We start from the raw sequence: 6,000 nt of genomic DNA on the forward strand, positions 1-6,000 counted from the left end.
AACATGCGTGGCAGATTGGGCAGCCATTTTTTTTTTGTGCTTTGCAAAGCGCGATTTTCAGAGGTTTTGGCACGCACAAGGGTTTTGCAATCATTTTGTTATTTCTGGCACCCTCATAACACAGTGCTGCAGCATAGCAGAGCAGAAGTGGGTTAAAACATCCCACAGTGGGAAAAGCAGAATTTAGATGTGTATAACTCTATACCAGATAACACAAAAGAATATGACAAGGACAGTGTACTTGTGAATGGTCAGGAGACCCCTGCTAGCATCACAGTGGTGAATGAAACCTTTTCCAAACCTGAGGATGTTGCTAAGGCACCCAAAGGCCCTATTAAGCCTGCTGGAAGCCCTATCAAGATGGTTCCAATACTACCAGCTATCATCCAGTGCAACGATATGACTGTAAGAATACATGTCAGTGTACAGGGTGAGGTGCCTGGGAGAGTCCTGTTGGGGAATGACTTAAAGACTATTGGAGTTGTATCAAGCAGCCGCAGGATTCCCAGTAAAAGGAAGCAGGAGCAGACAAGGAAGGCCAGAGAGCTCACTTTAGATGACTCTCAGTGGGTTGTTACAGAAGAACATATAACACCCAGTCCACAGGAAGAGCAAACCTCTGTTTCCAGGAAGAAAGAGACAAAAGGGAAACCCAAGGTCTCAGGACACAACAAAAGTAGCACTCCTGTGCACAAAACCAGGACATTCCCGAGAGGACAGTCCACAGTTCCACCTGTGTCTCCTCCACCAGCTGAGGCTGAGTGTGAGGTTCAACCAGAACATGGTGAATCAGCTACTGGTGACACAGAGCTGGAAGAAGACCTCCCACCTGTTAGAGATCTGTATCCTAAAGACCATCCTGAGCTGCAGACTTTGTTTGCAGGAGGAGTCCCCCGTAGGTCAGACTTCAGCAGAGATCAAGGAGAGTTCCTACTCTTGAAGGTCTTTGCCAACAGGCAGCTTCCCAGCTGGAAAGGCAAGAGCCTGGGAAGCACAGGTTATACTGGGAGGATGGCCTCCTCTACAGTGAACCTATTGGGTCTACCCCAGGGGACTACATAACACTTGTAGTGCCCTAGGAGGTGAGAACCCTGTTTCTACAGTTAGCCCATGAGATTCCTTTAGCTGGTAACTTAAGATTTAAGAAGACCAAGGAAAGGATTTCTCTTTATTTCTACTGGCCCAAGATGGGGTCTGAGGTAGATACATTCTGTAGAACCTGTCACATTGTCAAACGTCTGGCAAGAGTGGAGCCAAGAACTTTTCACCTTTGGTGCCTCTCCCAGTGGTGGGTCTCCCTTTTGAGAGTGTAGGAATCAATATGTTTAGTCCCTCAGACCCTCCCACATCTTCAGGCAACTGATTTATATTGGTTGTGGTACACCATGCTACCAGTTATCCAGATGCCACACCTATGAGGGCTGTCACTGCTCAGGCAGTGGCTAAGTCCCTCCTTGGTATTTTTACCAGGGCAGGGTTTCCTAAGGATGTTATCTCAGACAGGGCAACCAATGTTATGTCCCACTACATGCAAGCCATGCGGAAAAATTGTGGAGTGACCTACACATTCTCAAAAGCCTACCATCCCCCAAAAAAATGGGTTCTTGGAGAGGTTTCATCAAACTATGAAGAGCATGATAGGTGCTTTTGAAGAAGCCCTTAGAAGGAAGTGGGACTTTCTACTGCCAAACCTTCTCTTTGCTTATACAGAAGTCCCTCAGGAAGGGGATGGTTTCAGTCCCTTTGAGCTCCTCTATGGTTATCCGGGTAGATGTCCATTGACCCTAATCAAGGAGGGGTTGGAGAGTGCTCCTTCTCACAAGCCAGTGAGAATCACAGACTATGTTTTAGGTCTCTGAAGGAGAATGACACACATGATGAAATAAGCTTCTGATAACTTAAAATCAGGTCAGGCTCTGGTTAAACATTGCCATGAACAGAAGGCCAACATGGTTGAGTTTACTCAAGACCAGCTAGTTCTAGTTATGGTACCTACAAGGCCGGACAAATGGATTGGACCCTTCAAGGTTGTGGGAAACATGGACAGGTAAATTATTTGGTGGACAATCCTAAGGAGGCCCCCAAGGTCTTTCACACCAACCACCTAAAGGCCTATTTCTCTATACCAGAACTGGGATCTTTGCTTCTAGACTCTGCTCAGGAGGAGGGGGAGAGTGAGCCTCTACCTATCCTCCTCAGGGGACAACTTTTAGATGGAAAGATTGGAGGAGTTAATCTCTCTCCTGATCTAACACTGCAACAACAGGGGGAGTGGAACATTCTGTTAAATCAGTTTGCCTCTCCGTTTTCAAAACAACCACGCTTGACCGTTTGGGGCCAGAATGAGATTCTCACTGGTGATTGTCTACCTGTCAAAAGCAGGGGTTACAAGATGTCAGACCATGTAAGAACCCACATAAAGGAAGAGGTCAAGAAGATGCTTGATCTTGCTGTGATAGAGCCATATACAACTCCATGGGCTAGTCCTGTTGTACTAGTGCCAAAGGCAGGATCCAAGGAGTTGAGATTCTGTGTGGACTATAGAGCTCTTAATTCAGTCACCACGACTGATGCCCATCCTTTACCTAGGAGAGATGAGCTGGTGGACAAACCTTGTTCAGCCAAGTACCTCAGTACATTTGACCTAACATCAGCCTTTTGGCAAATGATATGATATGATATGGCATTTGTAACGCGCCTATACACAAGTGTTTCAAGGCGCGACGAGGCAGGGAGGGGGGAACAAGGGGAAGACGCACAACGATCCTACTAGGCCAGGTGTTATTCAGATCGCGCAAGTGCAGGGGTAGGGGGGAAGGGAAAAAGTGCAAGGGGAAGGGGAGGGGGGGAAGTGCTGAAAAGGGTAAGTAGAATAAAAATAAATAAATAAATAAATAAATAGGGCCAGCTGGTGCCAAGTGCACGGTAAGTGCAGGCAAGTACTGGGAGGGGGGAGCTGTAGGGATGCAGAGACAGTCCCGCAGTGTAGGGGTTGCCAGGGAGGCAGTGCAAGTGGAGAGTGGCTGGGCCAAGGACCGAGGTCGGTGCGAGTGGCCCAGGTGCAGGTTCAGTGCAGTTTCAGTGAAGAATTTTGCAGGGGAGCGGGAGAGAGAAAGCAGAAGCAAAGAGGAAGGTTTTGAGGTGCTTCCTGAACCGAAGATGGTTCTCCTCAAGTTTCAGGGAGGCAGGAAGGCTGTTCCAGAGGGAGGCACCTGCCGCAGAGAGAGATCTACCCCCAGCTCATTGCTTCGAGAAACGGCTGACCCTGAGGGAGTTGGAGACAGATGAGCGAAGGGCTCGGGAAGGAAGATATTTAGGAAGAGAGAGTTGAAGGTATTTAGGCCCCAGGCCCCAGAAGGCCTTGTGGACAATGCAGAGGGTTTTGAACTTAATCCTTGCAGCCACTGGGAGCCAGTGTAGAGATTTCAGTCCTGGAGAGATATGGTCCCTGGGCTTGAGGCCAAGGACAAGTCTCGCAGTCCTGTTCTGGATGAGTTGCAGAGGGCGGAGAGTGGAGGCAGCCAGATTAAGATACAGGCTGTTACAGTAGTCCAGCTTTGAGAGAAGCAGGGCTCTGGAGACCATGAGCTTCTGGGGGAAGGAGAGGAAGAGAAGAATACCTCTGTGGAGGTGCAGCTGGTAGTGTGAATTCTTGGAGACGTCAGATATATGAGGAGAGAAGGAGAGTGTTGAGTCGAAGATGACCCCGAGGTTTTTTGCCTTGCAAGTAGGAGCAGGAGGCGGGCCAAGAGAGGCTGGCCAGAGCGCTGCAGGGAAGGAGGGATTGGGTGTGCCGATGAGTAGAATCTCAGTCTTACTGGCATTAAGGCAGAGGTCATTGGCGGCACACCATTCCTGGATAGCAGACAGACAGTCGGAGATGAGGGAAGGAGAGGAGGAGGCCAAGGGTAGCCTGAAAATGAGCTGGGAATCGTCCGCATAGCACTGAAAGTTGGGGCAGAGAGTGGCGATGCGGTGGGCAAGGAGTGCCAGATACTGGTTGAACAGCCAGGGAGAGAGATTAGATCCCTGGGGGACACCACCGGTAGAGAAAAAGATGTCAGAGAGGAAAGACCCCAGTTGGACCTGGGAGGGTCGATTGGAAAGGAAAGAGGTCAGCCACGCCAGAGCCTGACCAGTGATACCCAGGTTATCATGGAGACGGTTGAGCAGGATGGCATGGAATAGCTCTGACTGACCATGTCAAGGAGAAAACTGCATTTTCAACCCCAAGAGGCCACTCCCAGTTTAAGGTTATGCCTTTTGGACTAGAGAATGCACCTGCTACATTCCGAAGGATGGTGAATCATGTTCTGAATGGGATGGATGACTTCTGCATGGCATACTTGGATGACATTGCAGTGTTCAGCCCTACTTGGAAGGAACATATTGCTCACTTAGGATATGTATTGCAGACTCTTGAGCAGGCCAATCTGACCATAAAAGCAAATAAATGTCAAATTGGTCATACTAAAGTGGTCTACCTTGAACATGAGGTAGGAGGAGGTGAAATAAGGCCTTTGCCTAGCAAGGTACAAGCTGTACAAGACTGGGCTACCCCTACTACTCAAACCCAAGTGACAGCCTTTTTAGGTCTCATGGGTTACTATAGGAACTTCATGGAGAACTATGGGACCATAGTCTCTCCCTTGAAAGTGATCTCCTCACCCAAATTCCCCAAGAAGGGCAGGTGGAATTAGTAGTGCCCTAAGGCATTTGAAGGACTTAAGAAAGCCCTTTGTCAAGTAGCAGTCTTAAAAGCTCCTGACTACAACCAATCCTTTATTGAACAGACAGATTCCTCCAATACAGGTATAGGTACAGTTCTGAGTGAGCTGGATGAGAAAGTCAGGGATCACCCAATCTGCTTCATCAGCAGGAAATTGAAGGTCCTTGAAACAAAGTTGGCAACCATAAATGTGAATGTTTTGCCATGGTGTGGTCTTTGAAGAAGTTTAGACCATACTTGTATGGATCTATTTTTGTGATTCAAACAGACCACCAACCCTTGAGATGGTTAATGCAGATGAAGGGGGAGAATCCTAAATTGTTAAAATGGTCAATTATCCTACCAGGGTTTGATTTTACCATAGAACACAGGTCAGGGTGTAATCAACAAAATGCTTATGGTCTCTCCATAAAGTATGACCCACTGGAGTAAGGAGATTCACCCAGGGGTGGATTAAAACCTCCTGTCCCTTAGTCTGGGAGGCACAACTGTTAAGGAGAATTCTCAGAAATGTGATCATTCCTTTCTACCTAAGAGACACACAGCAACTTTGCTGGATTTTGAGTACTTGAATTTTTAACCTGGAAAGAGTGAGACCCTTTTCCCCACTCGCTCATGTATTTTAATGTGATTTTGAAATCTGTGTTTCTTTTGGTTATGGGTTCTGACAAATTCCAGAGGCATCATCTTTTACATTGTGTCACAGAGCACCTTCAGTGCAATGGCACAGGGAAGTCTTTCAGATTTCCCAAAGGTTTAAATACCTTCTCTTGGCTAAACTACTGTTTCCAATAGCAGTAAAGTGAAATTGACTTTACTTACATTTGTAACTTTCTAGAACCAGCACACACTATCTTACAATAGGGTGCTGGAAGGGTTACTTAATAACCCCTTTGTCTAGCTTATCATGTAACAATTTTATGTTACACTTTCCTCAACAATGGCTGGTGGCAGTGGTTTACTTTTAACTACTGTGCTGTGCATTTACTGCGGGCTGCTTTTGTAGCTGCAGTAAAGCACCCAAGGGTGCAATTATTGTCAAAATGGCCCAGGTCTTCTTTTTTCGCCATTTCTTTGTGGAAAGGTCTTTCTTGAGATTTACTCTGTGCGTCAAACCAGGTTTGGTCCCTTTGTTCGTTTTTGCCTTTGGTAGGATTCACAAGTGAAGCCCGCCTATGGCTGCAGGGTGTCTGGCTCGGGCAGGAAGCGAGTGAGGTGCCTGAAACTCCCTGTGCGTAGTCTCCCAGGAGACAGGATTGCACCCTCTTGTG

The sequence above is a fragment of the Ambystoma mexicanum genome, chromosome 12, assembly GCF_040938575.1.
Source record: "Ambystoma mexicanum isolate Mex_15411 chromosome 12, UKY_AmexF1_1, whole genome shotgun sequence".
Lineage (NCBI taxonomy): Eukaryota > Metazoa > Chordata > Amphibia > Caudata > Ambystomatidae > Ambystoma > Ambystoma mexicanum.